Raw genomic sequence first — 20234 nt, 5'->3', positions numbered from 1 at the left:
TGGGTCCCAGAGTTACTGGCTATGGGACTGGTGGTGGGGGGTACCTGAGTCTGGTGTATATCTGCTTGTAAGTGAATAAGACCCCAGAACCAACAGACTACAGAGAGAACTCCAGAATGGCACTTGGCAACATTTTTGTCTTCAGTGCAAATCCTAGTTGCCTACTGCCTTCCCAGGAGATTCTCTAAGATTAGCAATTGGTTCAGACACAGGATTCTTTAAAAACAAAACAAAAAACAACAACAACAACAACAACAACAAAAACTGCCTCTATTCTGATACTCAGAGACTAAGAGATTTTTTTTTCATGTGCCTTTTAAGAATGGAGTCTGCATATATAGGTCTTTTGTTTCTTTAGGTAGATATATTCCTAACTATTTTATTATTTTTGTTGCAATGGTGAATGGAATTGTTTCCTTAATTTCTCTTTCTGTTTTCTCATTGTTATTGTATAGAAATGTAAGGGATTTCTGTGTGTTAATTTTATATCCTGCAACTTTACTATATTCATTGATTAGCTCTAGTAATTTTCTCATGGAGTCTTTAGGGTTTTCTGTGTGTTCTCATCTGCAAACAGTAAGAGTCTTACTTCTTCTTTCCCAATCTGGATTCCTTTTATTTCTTTTTCTTATCTGATTGCCATGGCTAAAACTTCCAAAACTATGTTGAATAGTAGTTTTGATAGTGGGAACCCTTGTCTTGTTCCTGACTTTATGGGAAATGCTTTCAGTTTTTCACCACTGAAGATAATGTTTGCTGTGAGTTTGTCATACGTAGCTTTTATTATGTTGAGATACGTTCATTCTATTCCTGCTTTCTGGAGGGTTTTATCATAAACGTATGTTGAATTTTGTCAAAGGCTTTCTCTGCATCTATTGATATAATCATATGGTTTTTATCTTTCAATTTGTTACTGTGGTGTATTACATTGACTGATTTGCGGGTATTGAAGAATCCTTGCATCCCTGGGACAAAGACCACTTGGTCATGATGCATGATCTTTTTATATGTTGTTGGATTCTGTTTACCAGAATTTTTTTAAGGATTTTTGCATCTATGTTCATCAGTGATATTGCCTGTAGTTTTCTTTCTTTTTTTTTTTTTTTTTGTGGCATCTTTGGTTTTGGTATTAGGGTAATGGTGGCCTCATAGAATGAGTTTGTGAGTTCACCTTCCTCTTCAACTTTCTGGAAGAGTTTGAGTAGGATCGGTGTTAGCTCTTCCCTAAATTTTTGGTAGAATTCAGCTGTGAAGCCGTCTGGTCCTGGGCTTTTGTTTGCTGGAAGATTTCTGATTACAGTTTTGATTTCTGTGCTTGTGATGGGTCTGTTAAGATTTTCTATTTCTTCCGGGTTCAGTTTTGGAAAGTTGTAGTTTTCTAAGAATTTGTCCATTTCATCGAAGTTGTCCATTTTATTGGCATATAGTTGCTGATAGTAGTCTCTTATGATCCTTGTATTTCTGTGTGGTCTGTTGTGATTTCTCCACTTTAATTTCTAATTTTGTTGATTTGATTCTTCTCCCTTTGTTTCTTGATGAGTCTAGCTGATGGTTTGTCAATTTGATTTATCTTCTGAAAGAACCACCTTTTTGCTTTGTTGATTTTTTCTATGGTCTCTTTTGTTTCTTTCACATTTATTTCTCCCCTAATTTTAAAGATTTCTTTCCTTCTACTAACCCAGGGGTTCTTCATTTCTTCCTTTTCTAGTTGCTTTAGGTGTAGAGTTAGATTAATTATTTGACTTTTTTCTTGTTTCTTGAGGTAAGTCTGTATTGTTATGAACCTTCCCCTTACTACTGCTTTTATTTTATAGTGTCTCATATATTTTGGGTTGTTGTGCTTTCATTTTCATTTCTTTTCTATGCATATTTTTATTCATTTTATTTCTTCTGTGATTTGTTGATTATTCAGAAGCGTGTTGTTTAGCCTCCATAGGTTGGAATTTTTAATAGTTTTTTTTTTTTTTCCTGTAATTAACATCTAATCTTACTGCTTTGTGGTCAGAAACAGTGATGAAAGAAATCAAAGAGGACACAAATAGATGGAAAAATATACTGTTTTCATGGATCACAAGAATCAATATAGTGAAAATGAGTGTACTACTGAAAGCAATCTATAGATTCAGTGCAATCTCTATCAAGCTACCAACCGTGTTTTTCACAGAACTAGAACAAATAATTTCACAATTTGTATGGAAATACAAAAAAAAAAAAAAAAATTCAAATAGCCAAAGAAATCTTGAGAAAGAAGAATGGAACTGGAGGAATCAACCTACCTGACTTCAGGCTCTACGACAAAGCTACAGTCATCAAGACAGTATGATACTGGCACAAAGACAGAAATATAGATCAATGGAACAAAATAGAAAGCCCAGCCATAAATCCACACACCTATGGACACCTTATCTTAGACAAAGAAGGCAAGAATATACAATGGAGAAAAGACAATTTCTTTAACAAGTGGTGCTGGGAAACCTGGTCAACCACTTGTAAAAGAATGAAACTAGAACACTTTCTAACACCATACACAAAAATAAACACAAAAAGGATTAAAGATCTAAACATAAGACCAGGAACTATAAAACCCCTAGAGGAAAACATAGGCAAAACACTCTTCGACATGATTCACAGCAGAATCATCTATGACCCACCTCCCAGAGTAATGGAAATAAAAGCAAAAATAAACAAATGAAACCTAATTAAACTTAAAAGCTTTTGCACAACGAAGGAAACTATAAGCAAGTTGAACAGACAGCCTTCAAAATGGGAGAAAATAGTAGCAAACGAGCAACTGATAAAGAATTAATCTCAAAAATATACAAGCAACTCCTGCAGCTCAATTTCAGAAAAATAAATGACCCAATCAAAAAATGGGCCAAAGAACTAAACAGACATTTCTCCTAAGAAGACATACAGATGGCTAACAAACACATGAAAAGATGGTCAACATCACTCATTATCAGAGAAATGCAAATCAACACCACAATGAAGTACCATTTCATGCCAGTCAGAATGGCTGCTATCCAAAAGTCTCCAAACAATAAATGCTGGAGAGGGTGTGGAGAAAAGGGAACCCTCTTACACTGTTGGCGGGAATGCAAACTAGTCCAGCCTCTACGGAGAACAATATGGAGATTCCTTAAAAAAAAACTAGAAATAAAACTGCCATACAACATTGCAATCGCACTGCTGGGCATACACACTGAGGAAAACAATTGAAAGAGGCACGTGTACCCCAATGTTCATGGCAGCACTGTTTATAATAGCCAGGACATGGAAGCAACCTAGATGTCCTCAGCAGACAAATGGATAAGAAAGCCGTGCTACATATACACAATGAGATATTACTCAGCCATTAAAAAGAATACATTTGAATCAGTTCTAATGAGGTGGATGAAACTGGAGCCTATTATACACAGTGAAGTAAGCCAGAAAGAAAAACACCAATACAGTATACTAATGCATACATACGGAATTTAGAAAGATGGTAATGATAATCCTATATGTGACTGCAGAAGAGACACAGATGTATAGAACAGTCTTTTGGACTCTGTGGCAGAAGGTGGAATTATTTGAGAAAATAGCATTGAAGCATGTATATTATCATATGTGTAATAGATCGCCAGTCCAGATTCGATGCATGAGACCGGGTGCTCAGGGCTGGTGCACTGGGATAACCCAGAGGGATGGGATGGGGAAGGAGGTGGGAGGGGGGTTCACCATGGGAAACACGCGTACACCTATGGCTGATTCATGTCAATTTATGGCCAAACCACTACAATATTGTAAAATAATTTGAGTCCAATTAAAATAAATAAATTTAAAAAAAAATGAACTCTGTTTCCCACAGCCTTCACAAAGACCTCCAAAGCAAGACTTGGTGGGGGCTTGTATTACTGGCAGAATACCCAAGCTGGGACACTTGATGTGGGGCTCAGAACCTTAGCTATTTGGGGAGATTCTCTGCAATTTTAATTATTCTTTTTTTGCTAGTCACCTACCAAGGAGTGTGGGTCTTGAATGTGCACTGTCTCCATCCCTCCTATCCATCTTGTTGTGGTATCTTCTTCATATCTTTGATTGTAGAAAATCTTTCCAATTTATATTCAGGTTATTTTCATAGATATTTGCTTGATAGATAATTGTAATTTTGATGTACCCATGGAAAAAGTGAGCTCAGGTCCTTTTCTCTGCCCTTTATACCACTTGATGGTTTCTTTTTTAATAGGTGATAATCTCTTTCTCTCTCCATGTCTGTCTATGTCATGACAGATTCTTTGGTACTACAATAAGCCTCCCAGCTATGTTTTGTTCTTAGCAGCTTGCAGGCTTCTAGAGTATACCAATTCTCACAAGTGCTTCAAGTCTGGCAAGAGAAAAATGTGTCCATTAGCCTGCTCTCTGAAAATCCATAATATTGCCGACATGCTCCACTTTCTCTTTTCCCTCATTGGAGAGGTTCCCAAGCTATAATGGCCTCTCTCTGCTGTATCATATGTCATCTAGAGCAGTGGCAAGCCATTTAGCTCACTTTTATTCTCAGTTTCTTCCAGGTTTCTAGATTATTCTGGGTCCCTTTAGAACTCTGAGGCAGGAAAGGCAGAAAGCAATCCCTCAGGCAATTCTTTGAAAAGCCAGTATTTTGTATGCATGCTTCAATTCTCCCTTTCCAGAAAGAAGCCTGTAGTTTTTTGTTTGTTTGTTTGTTTGTTTTTCCCCCCACTGAGCTGAAGTGCAGGACTATGATGAGTAAGTGTGTGCTTGTCCAAGTCATTACCTTTGTTATCAGTGACTCACATAGGGCACCCTATCCTATCAGCACTTACATTCAGGTAAGACAAAAACCAGCATTCTAAATAGTACCAATACTAGATATTATGATTCATTCTTCTTCTTCCCTCCCCATGGACAATTTTGGAAATGGGAGTTTCCTCCTGACCATGCTGTGCTTAACCAGAGGTACAGATAATGGCATTACACTTCCTACCAACTTTGATGCAGGTGCTTTATCACCTGTCTGAAGTGCAGGAGACTTTTAATTGGCTTCTGGATTTTTTTTGGAAAGGGAGTTGTTTCCTGTACTGTTGCTGAGTTGAGTCAGAGTCTCTGTGGGGGTAGGAGCTTCTGGCACTTCCGATTCTTCCAGCTTGTTGACATGCTTGCAAGAGTGCATGCTCAGTCATGTCCAATTCTTGAGGACCTCAAGGACTGTAGTCTGCCAGATTCCTCTGTTCATGGAATTTTCCAGACAATAATACTAGAGTGGGTTGTTGTTTCCTCCTCCAGGGGGTTTTCCTGACTCAGGGATCAAATTCACATCTCTTGCGAGTCTCTTGCACTGGCAGGCAGATTCTTTGCCACTGAGCTACTTGATAAGCACATTTGTTGACATCACCCTCTCTAAAACCCTCTCAACATTTTTATTCTCACTCTTTTATTATCTTGATTAGATTCTACAATCTACCATGATAACCCAAAATTAAAAATTCCTAGCCTCTCTCTCTTTCCTTCACACAATTGCCTGGCAAAACAGAACTCTGATTATATTTGACTTTTGATTACTCTATAACTCGTCTTAAGAAACTCAATATGATGGAGAAACATATAAAAACATGTTGACTAGTCTCACTTTAAATTTATGCTAAAAACATGAAAATAGTCCTCTACACTGCCAGGTTATCCTTGTACATATCTCTAGTGCAAGAGTTTTCAAACATTTCCTCTAATTTCCATAGAGTAAATATTTTTTAGAGTTTGAGGGCCATGTTTCCTCTTATAAAAATATTGAACTATTCTATTGTAAAGGAACATAAATGTTATGATAAAAAAAGAGCATTACTAAATTCCAACATTGAAACATGTAAAATATCCTGTAAGAAACGAGTTGCCAGTCCAGGTTCGATGCACGATACTGGATGCTTGGGACTAGTGCACTGGGACGACCCAGAGGGATGGTATGGGGAGGGAGGAGGGAGGAGGGTTCAGGATGGGGAACACATGTATACCTGTGGTGGATTCATTTTGATATTTGGCAAAACTAATACAATTATGTAAAGTTTAAAAATAAAATAAAATTTAAAAAAAAAAAAAAAAAAAAGCATTACTATCTTCCAATAAAACTTAATTATACCAAAAAAAAAGACAGTGGACAGATTTGGCCAGTGGGTCATAATTTTCTGACCCCTAACATTATTAATTGGCTTTCTCATTTTCGGAGATAACTATTTTGGCTTGTCTTTATTCTCTTTAGTCTTCTAACCCCTCTTTCCTGTTTTCTTTCTCTGAGCCAATCTGTTTGTTTGTTTTTAAATATCATTGAGAATAAAAAGGCATCAAAGAGCACTGTTTAGCCTTCCCACTATTGAGTATATCATCTTATTCACATATGTAGACCTTACCATACGTTCCTTACTGTTTGCCAGAGGTAAACTATGTTGCTGCCACAGCCAACATTTTTCAAGTGCTTACTGCTCCAGGACGCCACTCCTTGTTTTATTTTCCCTTCTGCATCATAGTTCTGTTTCTTGTTAATAAATCTTTCTCATAAGCAAACATGCTTGCTATGCATTCTCCCACTCTTAAAAAAAAAAAAAAAAACCATTATATCACAACCTCTTAGCCCTTTCCATCCCAATTTCTCTTATTTTTACAACGAAACTCCTCAAACTATGGTTTATATTTACATGATACATTTCTTTAACTTCTCATGTCTCTTCAGCTTAATCCAATTAGAATTTTGTTCCCATCACAAAATTTTTCTCAAAATCCAAGGATTTCATGTTACTAAATTAGCCAGATTTCCGTTTTCACCTCCCTTGATGTCCCAGCAGCATTTCACACAAGGGATTAACTACTTATTTAAAACACTTTGACTATGATTATGAGACAAATAATTCCTTGTTTGTTCTTACTCTATTAGTTACTCTTGAGCAGTATCCTTTGTTGACTCATCTTCACTTCCCTGACTTCTGAATGTTGGGATATTTCAATTAGTCCTTGGATCTCTTCTCTCTTTTCTTAGGTGATTCCATCCAGTTTTTAAACTCCATTTTGACAATAATGAATCCACGATTTTTGTCTTCAGTTTCAACTTTCCCATGATGTTCAGACTCATATTTCAAACTGCTTATTTGACATTTTTACCTGGGTGCTTAGTAGGCCTCTTAAATTTAACATATTCAAAAGTAAACTCTTGATTCTAACTTCTATCCCTTACAAAATCTCCTATATTTTTTCTAGCCTTCCCTGTTTCAGTAATATCACCGTTCACCAATGGCTTAGGTCTAAAATAGAATAAGCAATCTTAACTTCCTTTTGTTTCTCTTATCTTGTATCTAGTCTATTAGCACATTTTGTTGCCTCTGCTTTCAAAATACGGTTAAAAGTTGACCACTTCTTAAACATTTCTATTGATACTACCTAGTCCAAACCACCATCATCTTTTGCCTAGACTATGGTAATATCATCTTAATTAGTCTCCTTGTAAATCATTTTACTTCACTTCTTAAAACTCTCCATGATATTCTACCACACTTAAAATAAGAAACAGTGTCCATACCATAATAGGTCTTACACCATCTGGACTATGGTTGCTTTTGTGCACATTTCTTCAGAAATACTATGATAAAGAAACCCTTGGTAACTTTGTATACCTTTGCATATATAATATTTATCTTTGCATATCTAATACTTATTTGGGCATAAAACAAATTTTTCATTCTAAGAACACTGATTATTATGCTGAAGAACTATTGTCCTGTGAAAGTTGGAGAAACTTGGAGAGATTTTCATGCTGTATTAGAATTAGATATATATGTTGTATTCCTTTGATGAATAGGCTCTTATAATCTAATTTTCTACTATTTAGTTACTGTATAATTTAGCAGAGCATGTCTGAAGTAACAGAATTCAACAACAACTTGAAAATTGGTTCTGACAATTTAAATCTTTGTCATGAATTACTTTTCAATAGGTGATGTACAATGCCAAGCACACAAGTATCCCAGAAAAATAAAAACAACTTCACCTCAGTTTCTAAGTATGTTGCTGTGTCCTTCAAGGCAATTGTAAAAAAAAGTGTTGGATAGAAATAATCTTAAGCCTACATTTTGATTTGCTTCAAGAAACTGAAGTTGCATGGTCAAAAATTTGATCACTCAAAAAAGTCTTTTTAAATTCAAGAAATTATGATATCTTTTGACAGTAGGAAGACAGAATGATAAAGTTAGAGATACCTATAGTGGGTGTTTGGGAGATCTAGGATTTAGACTTAGCTTTATTATTCACTAACTATGAAATTGGATAAGGCAATTCCTCTCTCAAAGCCTCAGTTTTGATATGTGACAAAGAAATTTAAGGTGTAACCCCATTTCCTCGCATTTAAGGATTATAGCTAAGATAACTAAAATTTCTTATTCATGTTGTAAGACAGAGAATTCGCAAAGTTTATAGAATTTATCATTGGAGGAATTATACCAACAAAGTCCCTGTGGCAGTATAGAAAATTTCACTGGGCACAATAGAGCACATTTCTTTGATTTTTACTTATTTATTAATTATCCTTTTGTTATGTCCTTTACATGTTACTTAAGTTCAGCTATAATAATGTAGTTAACCCTAGCCCAATACTACATATGATATACCTGTGATATTCATATCACAGGTGACAGTTTTATCATTACGCTAATTATGACTGAATGTGCAGTTGGTCTGGCTGAGATATCTGTCACCATATTGATCCCCAGAGGTGATTTGAATGATCAGACAGGTGAAGCAGGTTGCCTATCTCTCTTTTTATTGCCTTGTGTATATAAACTCTCAAAGCTTCCACTGTTGAAAGTGGATGGCCACCTCTGACAGAGGGGAGGTCATTGTCTGGTCAGGGGTAGAAGAATTGAGGTATATAGCTAAGGGTTTATTTCCCTTCTCCAATCTCTACACAAGCTCTCAAGTTCAATTGCCTGTGACTGCTATTTACTCTACATTCAATCACTCATTCTCTCTGTAGCCTGAGGTACTGTTAGAGGGTGAATGGGAGGAAGAAGAAATCAGGGCTTTGTGGAAATACAGGAAAATGCATTTATTGGGTTTGTGTATATATTTCGATAATAAATTAGATATATAACTAAGAATCACATTAAATTAAGCTACTTTTGAAACAAAAGTAGGTCTTATTCTAGATATATGTTTTACTAACTTGGAACTATTAGATTAAATACAAGATGGTATCACTGACTTGATGAACATGAGTTTGAGCAGGTTTTGGGAGTTGGTGGACACGGAAGCCTGGTGTACTGCAGTCCATGGGGTCACAAAGAGTCAGACATGACTAAGCAACTGAACTGAACTGATCAGATTAAATATTTGGTCAAGTTTTCATTTAATGTCAAACTGTTTTGACCACTGATGTATTAATTTAGCCAGAAATCAAACTAACATATCCATAAAGACACAGATAAAATAAAACTATAAAATACTTAAAACAATTCAACAAACATGCTATTGTTTCTAAATAACTTGACTAACTTTTTGACTTTATTGATAAGATCAACCCAGCTTCTTGAAGGCATATAAATTGACTAGACCTCAGTAATAGATTCTTTACCATCTGAGCCACTAGGGAAGCCCAAGAATTCTGAAGTGGATAGCCTATCCTTTCTCCAGGGAATCTTCCTGACCTAGGAATCAAGCCAGAGTCTGCTGCATTGCTCAGATAGTAAAGAATCGGCCTGCAACGTGGGAGACCTGAGTTCATTCCCTGGATTGAAAAGATCCTCTGGAGAAAGTAATGGCTACCCACTCCAGAATTCTTGCCTGGAGAATTCCATGGACAGAGGAGCCTGGCAGTCTATAGTCCATGGGGTCGCAAAGAGTCAGACACAACTTAGCGACTTTCACTTTCAGTGATAGATACATGTAGGAGTTGTCAAGTAGCTTATGAATAGTAAATAATTCTATGTGCCATAGAATTCAACCCATATGAGCACATTAATTTTTGTCAGAAATTCCTAATTTTTTTAAAGGATTTTGATTTCTTTAATGCTAAGGAACATAGCTAGTGCTCGTGTTCCCAGTCATTTCAGTTATGTCTGACTCTTTGAAACTATGGACTGTAGTCTGCCAGGCTCGTCTGTCCATGGGATTTTCCTGACAAGAATACTGGAGTGGGTGGCCATGCCCTTCTCCAGAGGATCTCCTACACCAGGGAGCAAACCCACGTCCCCTACATTGCAGGCAGATTCTTTACTACTGAGCCACTGGGGAAGCCTGCAAGGAGCACAGCTAGAGTACATGTTAAATAAATGGAGAGACTAGATATATCCTTGGTGACATGAGATAATTTATTATTTTTCAAAAGTTATGTAAGATAAAATCTTTATTGCTTTAGATTAGGCAAACATTAGACACAAGATCAAAAGCAAAATTCATAAGGAAAATAATCAATAGAACTTAACCAAAATAAAATATTTTGCTCTGTGAAATACAGTAAAAGAATGAAAAGATAAGCCTCAGACTGAGATAAAATATAAATAAAATAAGGAATACTCAAAATCCAATATAAGGGAACAAAGAATCATTAAAAACAAAAATGGGAAGAAAATCATGATAAGGCACTTCTCCAAAAAGGAAATGAAGGAAATTATTCACAAATAATCACATTAAAATATGTCTGACAGCACTAGCCACTAAAGATATTCAAGTTAAAACCACAATATCTCTCTATACCTATTAAATGACAAAAATTAAAAAAAAAAGACACAACAATACCAAGTGCCTACAAAGATGTAGAAAATCTAGAACTCTTATATAATGCTGAAGAGAATGCAAACTTGTAAGCCACTTTGGAAAGCAATTTGGAAGTTTCATATAACCTTAAAGACACACTTTCCATATGTATCTGCAATTGCATACTAAATATACACTCTGGGAAATAAATACTTACATTCACATGAATATATATACCCCAATCATGATAGCAGTTCTATTCATAATTATCCTTCCAATGAACATTCAGGACTGATTTCCTTTAGAATTGACTGGTTTGATCTTCTAGCAGTCCAAGGGAATCTCAAGAGTCTTCTCCAGCAACAGAGTTCAAAAGCATCAATTCTTTAGCACTCAGCTTCCTTTATAGTCCAAATCTTACATTCATACATGACTACTGGAAAAAAACCATAGCTTTGACTAGATGGACATTTGTTCACAAAGTAATGTCTCTGCTTTTATATGCTGTCTAGGTTGGTCATAGCTTTTCTTCTAGGGAGCAAGCGTCTTTTAATTTTGTGACTGCAGTCACCATTTTCAGTGATGTTGGAGCGCCCCTCAAAAAAAAAAAAAAAAAAAAACCTGTCACTGTTTCCATTGTTTCCTCATTTATTTGCCATGAAGTTATGGGACCAGATGTCATGATCTTTGTTTTTTGAATGTTGAGTTTTAAGCCAACTTTTCCACTCTCTTCTTGAATTTTCATCAAGAGGCTCTTTAGTTCTTCTTTGCTTTCTGCTAAAAGGGTGGTGTCATCAGCATATATGAGATTAGTGATATTTCTCCTGGCAACCTTGATTCCAGCTTGTGCTTCATCCAGCCCAGCATTACGCATGATGTAATCTGCATATAATTTAAAAAAGAAGAGTGACAATAAACAGCCTTGATGTCCTTTCCCAATTTGAAATCAGTCTGTTGCTCCATATCCATTTCTAACTGCTGCTTCCTGACCTGCATACAGGTTTCTCAGGAGGCAGGTCAGGTGGTCTGGTATTCCCATCTCTTGAAGAATTTTCCACAGTTTGTTGTGATCCACAGTCAAAGGCTTTAGCATAGTCAATAAAGCAGAAGTAGATGTTTTTCTGGAACTATCTTGCTTTTTCCATGAGCCAGTGGATGGTGGCTGTTTGATCTCTGGTTCCTCTGCCTTTTCTAAATCCAGCTTGAACACCAGAAAGTTCATAGTTTATTTATTGTTGAAGCCTGGCTTGGAGAATTTTGAGCATTACTTTATTAGCATGTGAGATGAGTGCAATTGTGCAGGAGTTTGAACATTCTTTGGCATTGCCTTTCTTTGGGATTGGAATGCAAACTGACCTTTTACAGTCCTGTAGCCACTGCTGAATTTTTCAGATTTGCTGGCATACTGTGTGCAGCACTTTTGCAGCATCATCTTCTAGGATTTGAAATAGCTCAACTGGAATTATATCACCTCCACTAGCTTTGTTCATAATGATGCTTCCTAAGGCCCACTTGACTTCACATTCCAGGATGTCTACTTCTAGGTGAGTGATCACACCACTGTGGTTATCTGGGTCATGAGTATCTTTTATTGTATAGTTCTTCTGTGTATTCATGAAATATTTTCTTAATATCTTCTGCTTCTATTAGGTCCATACCATTTCTGTCCTTTATTGTGCCCATCTTTGCATGAAATTTTCCCTTTGTAGCTCTCATTTCCTTAAAGTGACCTCTAGTATTTCCCATTCTGTTGTTTTCTTCTATTTCTTTGCATTTGACACTGAGGAAGACTTTCTTATCTCTCTTTGCTATTCTTTGGAACTCTGCATTCAAATGGGTATATCTTTCCTTTTCTCCTTTCCCTTTAGCTTTTCTTCTTTTCTCAGCTATTTGTAAGGCCTCCTCAGGCAACCATTTAGCCTTTTTGCATTTATTTTTACTTGGGGATGGTCTTGATCACTGCCTCCTGTACAGTGTCGCAAAGCTCTGTCCATAGTTCTTCAGGCACTCTGTCTATCAAATCTAATCCCTTGAATCTAGTTTCCACTTCCACTGTGTAATCATAAGGGATTTGACTTAGGTCATACCTGAATGGTCTAGTGGTTTTCCCTACTTTCTTCGATTTAAGTCTGAATTTACCAATAAGGAGTTCACGATCTGAGCCACAGTCAACTCCCTCTCTTGATTTTGCTGACTGTATAGAGCTTCTTCATCATTGGCTGCAAAGAATATAATCAATCTGATGTCAGTATTGGCCATCTTGTGATGTCCATGTGTAGAGTCTTCTCTTGTGTTGTTGGAATGGGTATTTGCTATTACCAGTGCATTTTCTTGGCAAACTCTGTTACCCTTTGCCTTCCTTCATTTTGTACTCCAAGGCCAAATTTGCCTGTTACTCCAAGTGTCTCTTGACTTCCTACTTTTGCCTTCCAGTCTCCTATGATGAAAAGGACATCTCTTTTATTGGTGTTAGTTCTAGAAGGTCTTGCAGGTCTTCACAGAACTGTTCAACTTCATCTTATTCAGAATTTCTGTTTAGGGCATAAACTTGGATTACTATGATACTGAATGGTGTATCTTGGAAATGAACAGATATAATTTTGTCATTTTTGCGATTGCACCCAAGTACTGCATTTTGGAGTCTTTTGTTGATTGTGAGGGCTACTCCATTTATTCTAAGGGATTCTTGCCCACAGTAGTAGATATAATTGTCATCTGAATTAAATTTGCCCATTCCAGTCCATTTTATTTCACCGATTTCAAAATTTCAATGTTCAATCTTGTTATCTCTTGTTTGACCATTTCCAATTTGCCTTGATTCATGGACTTAACATTCCAAGTTCCTATGCAATATTGTTCTTTAGTTTTCCCTGATAAGTCTAGATAAAGATTTTTTCTTTTATTTTGTTTATCTTTTCAAATAACTGGTTCTGTTTCATTGATCTTTTCTATTTTTAAGCCTCTTTGCTATTTACTTACATTTTGGTATTTACTATTCTTTTCTGTTAAGTTTGAGGATATTTTTGTTCTCTTTCTACCTCCTTTAAGTGTTAGGTCAGATTATTTATTTATTTTTTTCCTATTTCCTGCATAAACTTGTATAAAACTTCTTCTTAAAAGTGTTTTCACCTATGTAGATTTTTGAACAATGTATTCTCATTTTCATTTGTCTCAATTCTATTGTTTGTTTTCTACTTTGGTTTAATCAATATGTTAATATGCATTTATTATCTTTTCTGTGCCAGATACAATTACAGTTTTATCTCTTTTCTTCCCCCTGAACATGTTATATAATATGTACTGAGTGTGAGTCTGGTATATTTTTTGAACTCCATACACATGTGATTTTCTTTTCTTTTTTTTAATCCTTATTTTGATGTGTTATCATCTCATACAATTGTGTTCAGAAAAGATGATAGTCTGATTCCAGTATTATTAAATTTATTGAGAATTTATTTTGTGGATTGTTATCTTATATATCCTGGAGAATATTCCATGTGTACTTGAAAAATGTGATTATACACAATTGGCATGGAATGTTCTGTGTTTCTGTGTGTGTGTGTGTGTGTGTGTATATCTCCTAATTCTAATGTGTCATTTATGGTCAATATTTCCTTAATAATTCTATTTCTGGGTAATCTGTCCATTGATGTAAGCAAACTGTTAATTTCCCCCTTATCTTTCATATTGTTGTCCATTTTTTCCCTTACTCTTGTGGATATTCAATTTATGTATTTATTTGCTCCTATTTTGTATGCACATACATTTACTATTGTTATATCTTCCCATTGGGTTTATCCCTTTATCATTATGTAATGTAGTTTTTTGTTTCATTACATTTGCTGTTTTAAAGTTTATTTTGGCCTTTTGGTTCAAGATGACAGAGTAGAAGGATTGCTCATCTCCTTCTGTGAGAGCACCAAAATTGCAACTAGCTGTTGAACAAACATCAACATGAGGGACACAATCACAATAAAATCAAACCTCATACCTGCTGGGTGGGTGACCCATAAACCAGAGAACAATAATACCAAAGAAATTTCCCCACTGTTGTGAAGGTTCTGCACCCCACGTCAGGCTTCCCAGTCTGGGGATCTGACAAAGGGACTGGAAATCCCCAGGGAATCTAGCCTTGAAGGCCAGTGGAATTTAATTATAGGACTTCCACAGGACTATACACCTCCCTTGTGGATCAGAGGCTAAAGTGTCTGTATACAATGCAGGAGACCTGGGTTCGATCCCTGGATCGGGAAGATCCCCTGGAGAAGGAAATGGCAATCCACTCCCATACTACCGCTTGGAAAATCCCATGGACAGAGGAGCCTGGTAGGCTACAGTCCATGGGGTTGCAAAGAGTCAGACACGACTGAGCAACTTCACTTTTTCCACAGGACTAGGGGAAACAGAGCCTCCAGCCTTGGAGGGCAAAAACAAAATCTTGGAGGCATTGAGACCCAGAGGAAAGGAGCAGTGACCTCAAAGGAAACTGATCCAAAACTACCTGCTAGTGTTGGAGGGCCTCCTTTAGAGGCATTGGTAAGTGGGTGCTCAACACAGGGACAGAGGTACTGAGACCAGCAGTCTGGTAAGATCCTCTTGGTGTTCCCCATTAACACTAACATAGAGCCTGTAGACCCCAGTGCTAGGTCACCTCAGGCCAAACAACTACCAGGAAGGGAATGCAGCTCCAGCCAAGAGAAGATACTTGAATTAAAGTTTTACTGAACAAGGCCCTGCCCACCAGAGTAAAACTCATTTTCCCATCACCAGTCCCTTCCATTGGAAACTTACACAAGCCTCTTAGCCTCCTCCATCAGAGGGCAGATGATGCAAGAAGAACCACAGTTCCACAGCTGCTAAAACAGAAACCATATACAGAAAGTTAATCAGAATGAAAAAGCAGAAAGTTATGTTCCAGATGAAGGGATAAGATAAAACCCCAGAAAAATAACTAAATGAAGTAGAGATAGCCAAACTTCCAGAAAAATAATTCAAAATAATGATAGTGAAGATGATCCAGGATCTCAGGAAAATAATGGAGAAGATGCAAGGAATGTTTACCAAAGACCTAGAACTAAAGAACAAACAAAGAAAGTTGAGTAATACACTAGAAGAAATCAATACCAGAATAACTCAGGCAGAATTGATAAGTGGCCTGGATGACAGATGGTAGAAATCACTGCCACAGAACAGAATATAGAGAAAAGAATACAAAAAAATGAAGAGAGCCTAAGAGACCTCTGGGACAATATTAAACGCACCGACATTCACATTATAGGGGTCCTAGAAGAAGAGAGAGAGAAAGGATCTGAGAAAATATCTGAAGAGACGAGAGCTGAAAAGTTCCTTAACATGGGAAAGGAAATAGTTAACCAAATCTAGGAAGCACAGAGAATCGCAGGCAGGATAAACCCAAGGGGGAACACAACAAGACACATAGTAATCAAACTAACAAAAATTAAAGACAGAGATAACATATTAAAAGCAACAAGGGAAAAATGACAAATAACATACAAGGTAACTCCCGTCAAACTATCAGCTGATTTCTCAACAGAAATTCTACAAGCCAGAAGGAAATGCATGATATATATATTTTTTTCAGTTTTATTTATTTATTTATTTTTACTTTACAATATTGTATTGGTTTTACCATACATTGACGTGAATCCACCATGGGTGCACATGTGTTCCCCATCTTGAACCCCCCTCCTACCTCACTCCCCATCCCATCCCTCTGGATCAACTTCCAGTGCTCCAACCCCGAGCACCCTGTATCATGCATCAAACCTGGACTGGTGATTCGTTTCACATATGATAATTCACATGTTTCAATGTCATTCTCCCATATCATCCCACCCTCGCCCTCTCCCACAGAGTCCAAAAGACTGTGATATACCTCTATATCTCTTTTGCTGTCTTGCATACAAGGTTACTGTTACCATCTTTCTAAATTCCATATATATGTGTTAGTATACTGTATTGGTGTTTTTCTTTCTGGCTTACTTCACTCTGTAAAATAGTTTCCAGTTTCATCCACCTCATTAGAACTGATTCAAATGTATTATTTTTAATGGCTGAGTAATATTCCATTGTGTATATGTACCACACCTTTCTTATCCATTCATCTGCTGATGAACATCTAGGTTGCTTCCATGTCCTGGCTATTGTAAACAGTGCTGTGATGAACATTGGGGTACACATGTCTCTTTCAATCCTGGTTTGCTCGGTGTGTATGCCCAGCAGTGGGATTGCTGGGTCATATGGCAGTTCTATTTCCAATTTTTTAAGGAATCTCCACACTGTTCTCCATAGTGGCTGTACTAGTTTGCATGATATATTTAATGTGATGAAATGGAAGAACCTACAGTGAAGAATACTCTACCCAGCAAGACTTTTTTTTCGATTTGATGGAGAAATCCAAACCTTCCTAGACAAGGAAAAGTTAAGAGGATTCAGCACCACCAAACTACTTTTACAACAAATGTTAAAGGAACTTCTCTAGGCAGGAAACACAAGAAAAGGAAAATACCTCACAGAAAATAAACACAAAGAAAAGATTAAGAAAATAGTAATAGGATCATACATATTGATAATCATCTTAAATATAAATGAATTAAATGCACCAACCAAAAAAAAAAAATACAGGCTGGCCCAATGAAAATAGGTGCATGTATGCACTTCCACTTACCGCATCATCTTGCTTGACACCTCAAATTGTATGTAATTATTTTATGTTGTTAGGTTAATTATGCTCCCATTAGGGCTTGCAATTGTAATTATCTTGTATTTTTTCTCAGACTATTGATTATGAAAACTGTTAAATATTTGTATTATTGTGATACTGCAACTATTACTCATTTAATACCATTGTTTCATGATTGGTCAACAGAAAAATAATAGAACTCTGTATCACCAAAACTACAATTTAATAGAATAACTGTAATTACTTTTAAAAAATCCAAATGCTTATCAGAATTATCTTGAAAAATTTTGAAAAAATGCAAATGCCCAGATATTGCTTTTTTTCTCTAGAGCTTCAGATATGTTTCTAATAAACAGTCATGTTTAAAAAAAAACAGGATTATATGATCTTTTATTTTTATTTAGTTTGTTTCACTTTTTCTCTTTCATATTCAGTGCTCCCATTTCATTTAGTTTATGCTTTCCAATTTCTCCATATTTTCTTTTTTAGATGTTGTTTCTGAAGCTTTTATCAAGCTTAGTAGAATAGCTTTTGTATACATATATATATATATATAAATGATATGTATAATAAATATTTTAGAAAATTTATTTGACTCAATATAAATAGAATGCTAGATTTTAAATAAATAAAAATAGATATGCAACAAGCAACAAAGATTTCCTGTATGGCACAGAGAATTATAGTCAATATCTTGTAATAATCTATAATGGATAATAATCTGAAAAATAATGTATGTGTATATGTATAACTAAATCACTTTTCTGTTCACACGAAACACTGAAAGTCAACTATATTTCAATACATTTATATATTAAGAGAAAAATAAAAACATACAAAAAATAAAGTTTATTTTGTTTGGTACAAGTATTGCTACACCAGTTTTTATTCCTCATTTGAACAGAACACTTTTTCTTTATCCCTTAAATTTCAGTCTATATCTGTGTCTTTAAATGTGATGTGAGTTTCTACTAAAGAGCCTATATACATATTTTCTGTTAAGTCACTCTACATCTTTTGGAGGATTTGGTCTATTTAAATTTAATAAATTTTTGATAGATAAATACTAATTGCCATTATGTTAAGCATTTTCTATATACATTTTTTGTAGTTATTTCTTAATTCACTCTTTATCTTTTGCTCTCTTTCCATGATCTGATGGTCAAATTTGGTGCTATGATTTAATGTTTTCCCTTCTTTATTAACATATGTGCTATATGTTTTGTGTTTGTGGCTGTTATAATGCTTATGTAAAACATCATATAGGCATCCCAAGTGACACAATTCTAAAAAACTGGCTTGTAAATGGAGGAGATGCAAGAGATGCAGATTCCATTCCTGGGTCAGGAAAATTCCCTGCAGTAGGAAATGGAAACCCGTTCCAGCATTCTTGCTAGGAAAATTTCATGGACAGAAGAGCCTGGCAGATCCCAGTCCATGTTGTTGTTGTTGTTCAGTCACTAGGATATCTGACTCTAACCCCAGGGACTGCAGAACACAAAGCCTTCTTGTCCCAAATCATCTCCCAGAGTTCAACCAAGAGTGCATGCCCATTGCAGCAGTGATGCCATACAACCAACTCATCCTCTGTCTTCCCTTTCTCCTTTTGTCTTCAGTCTTTCTCAGGGTCACAGTCTTTTCCAATGAGTCAGCCCTTCAGAAAAGATAGCCAAAGTATTGGAGCTTCAGCTTTAGCATCAATCTTTCCAATGAATATTCAGGGTTTATTTCCTTTAGAGTTGATTGGTTTGTTCTCCTTGTAGTCTAAAGGATTCTCAAGAGTCTTCTCCAGTACCACAGTTTGAAAGCATCAGTTCTTCGTTGTTCAGCCTTCTTAATGGTCCAACTCTCACATCTATATGTGACTACTGGAAATACCATAGCTTTGACCACGTGAAACATTGTTGGCAAAGTGATGTTTGATTTTTAATATGCTGTCTAGGTTTGTCATAGCCTTCTTTCCAAGAAGCAGGCCTCTTCTAATTTCATGGCTGCAGTCACCATTCACAGTGATTTTGGAGCTCAAGAAAGTAAAATCTGTCACTGCTTCCACTTTTTCTCCTTCTGTGTGTCATAAAGTAGTGGGAATGGATGCCATGATGTTAGTTTTTTGAATGTTGAGTTTAAAGTCAGCTGTTTAACTTTCTTCTTTCACCCTTATCAAGAGGCTCCTTCATTTCTCTTTGCTTTCTGCCATTAGGCTGGTATCATCTGCATATCTGAGGTAGTTGATATTTCTCTCAGCAATCTTGACTCTATCTTGTAACTCATGCAGCCAGCATTTCACATGATGTATTCTGCCTAGAAGTTAAATAAACAGGATGTAATATACAACCTTGTCATAATATTTCACAATTTTGAATCAGTCAGTTGTGCCATGTAATGTTCTAACAGTTGCTTTTTGACCTGCATACAGGTTTATCTGGAGACAAGTAATAGGGTCTGGTAAGCCTATGTCTTTAAGAATTTTCCACAATTTGTTGTGATCCACATTGTCAAAGGCTTTCACATAGTCGATGAAGCAGAACTAGATGTTTTTTCTGGAATCCCCTTGCTTTTTCTGTGATCCAACGGATGTTGGCAATTTGATCCCTGGTTCCTCTGCCTTTTCTAAATGCAGCTTGGATGTTTGAAATTTCTTGGTTCATGTACTGTTGAAGCCTAGCTTGAAGGATTTTGAGCATAACCCTAGGAAGTGAGAACAATTGTCTGGTAGTTTGAACATTCTTTAGCACTGCTTTTCTTTGGAATTAGGATGAAAACTGACATTTTCCAGTCTTGTTGCCACTGCTGAGTTTTGCAAACT

This window comes from Bos mutus, chromosome X (assembly GCF_027580195.1).
Source record: "Bos mutus isolate GX-2022 chromosome X, NWIPB_WYAK_1.1, whole genome shotgun sequence".
Classification (NCBI taxonomy): domain Eukaryota; kingdom Metazoa; phylum Chordata; class Mammalia; order Artiodactyla; family Bovidae; genus Bos; species Bos mutus.
The sequence above is the reverse complement of the archived record's forward strand: the minus strand, read 5'-3'. Positions refer to the sequence as shown.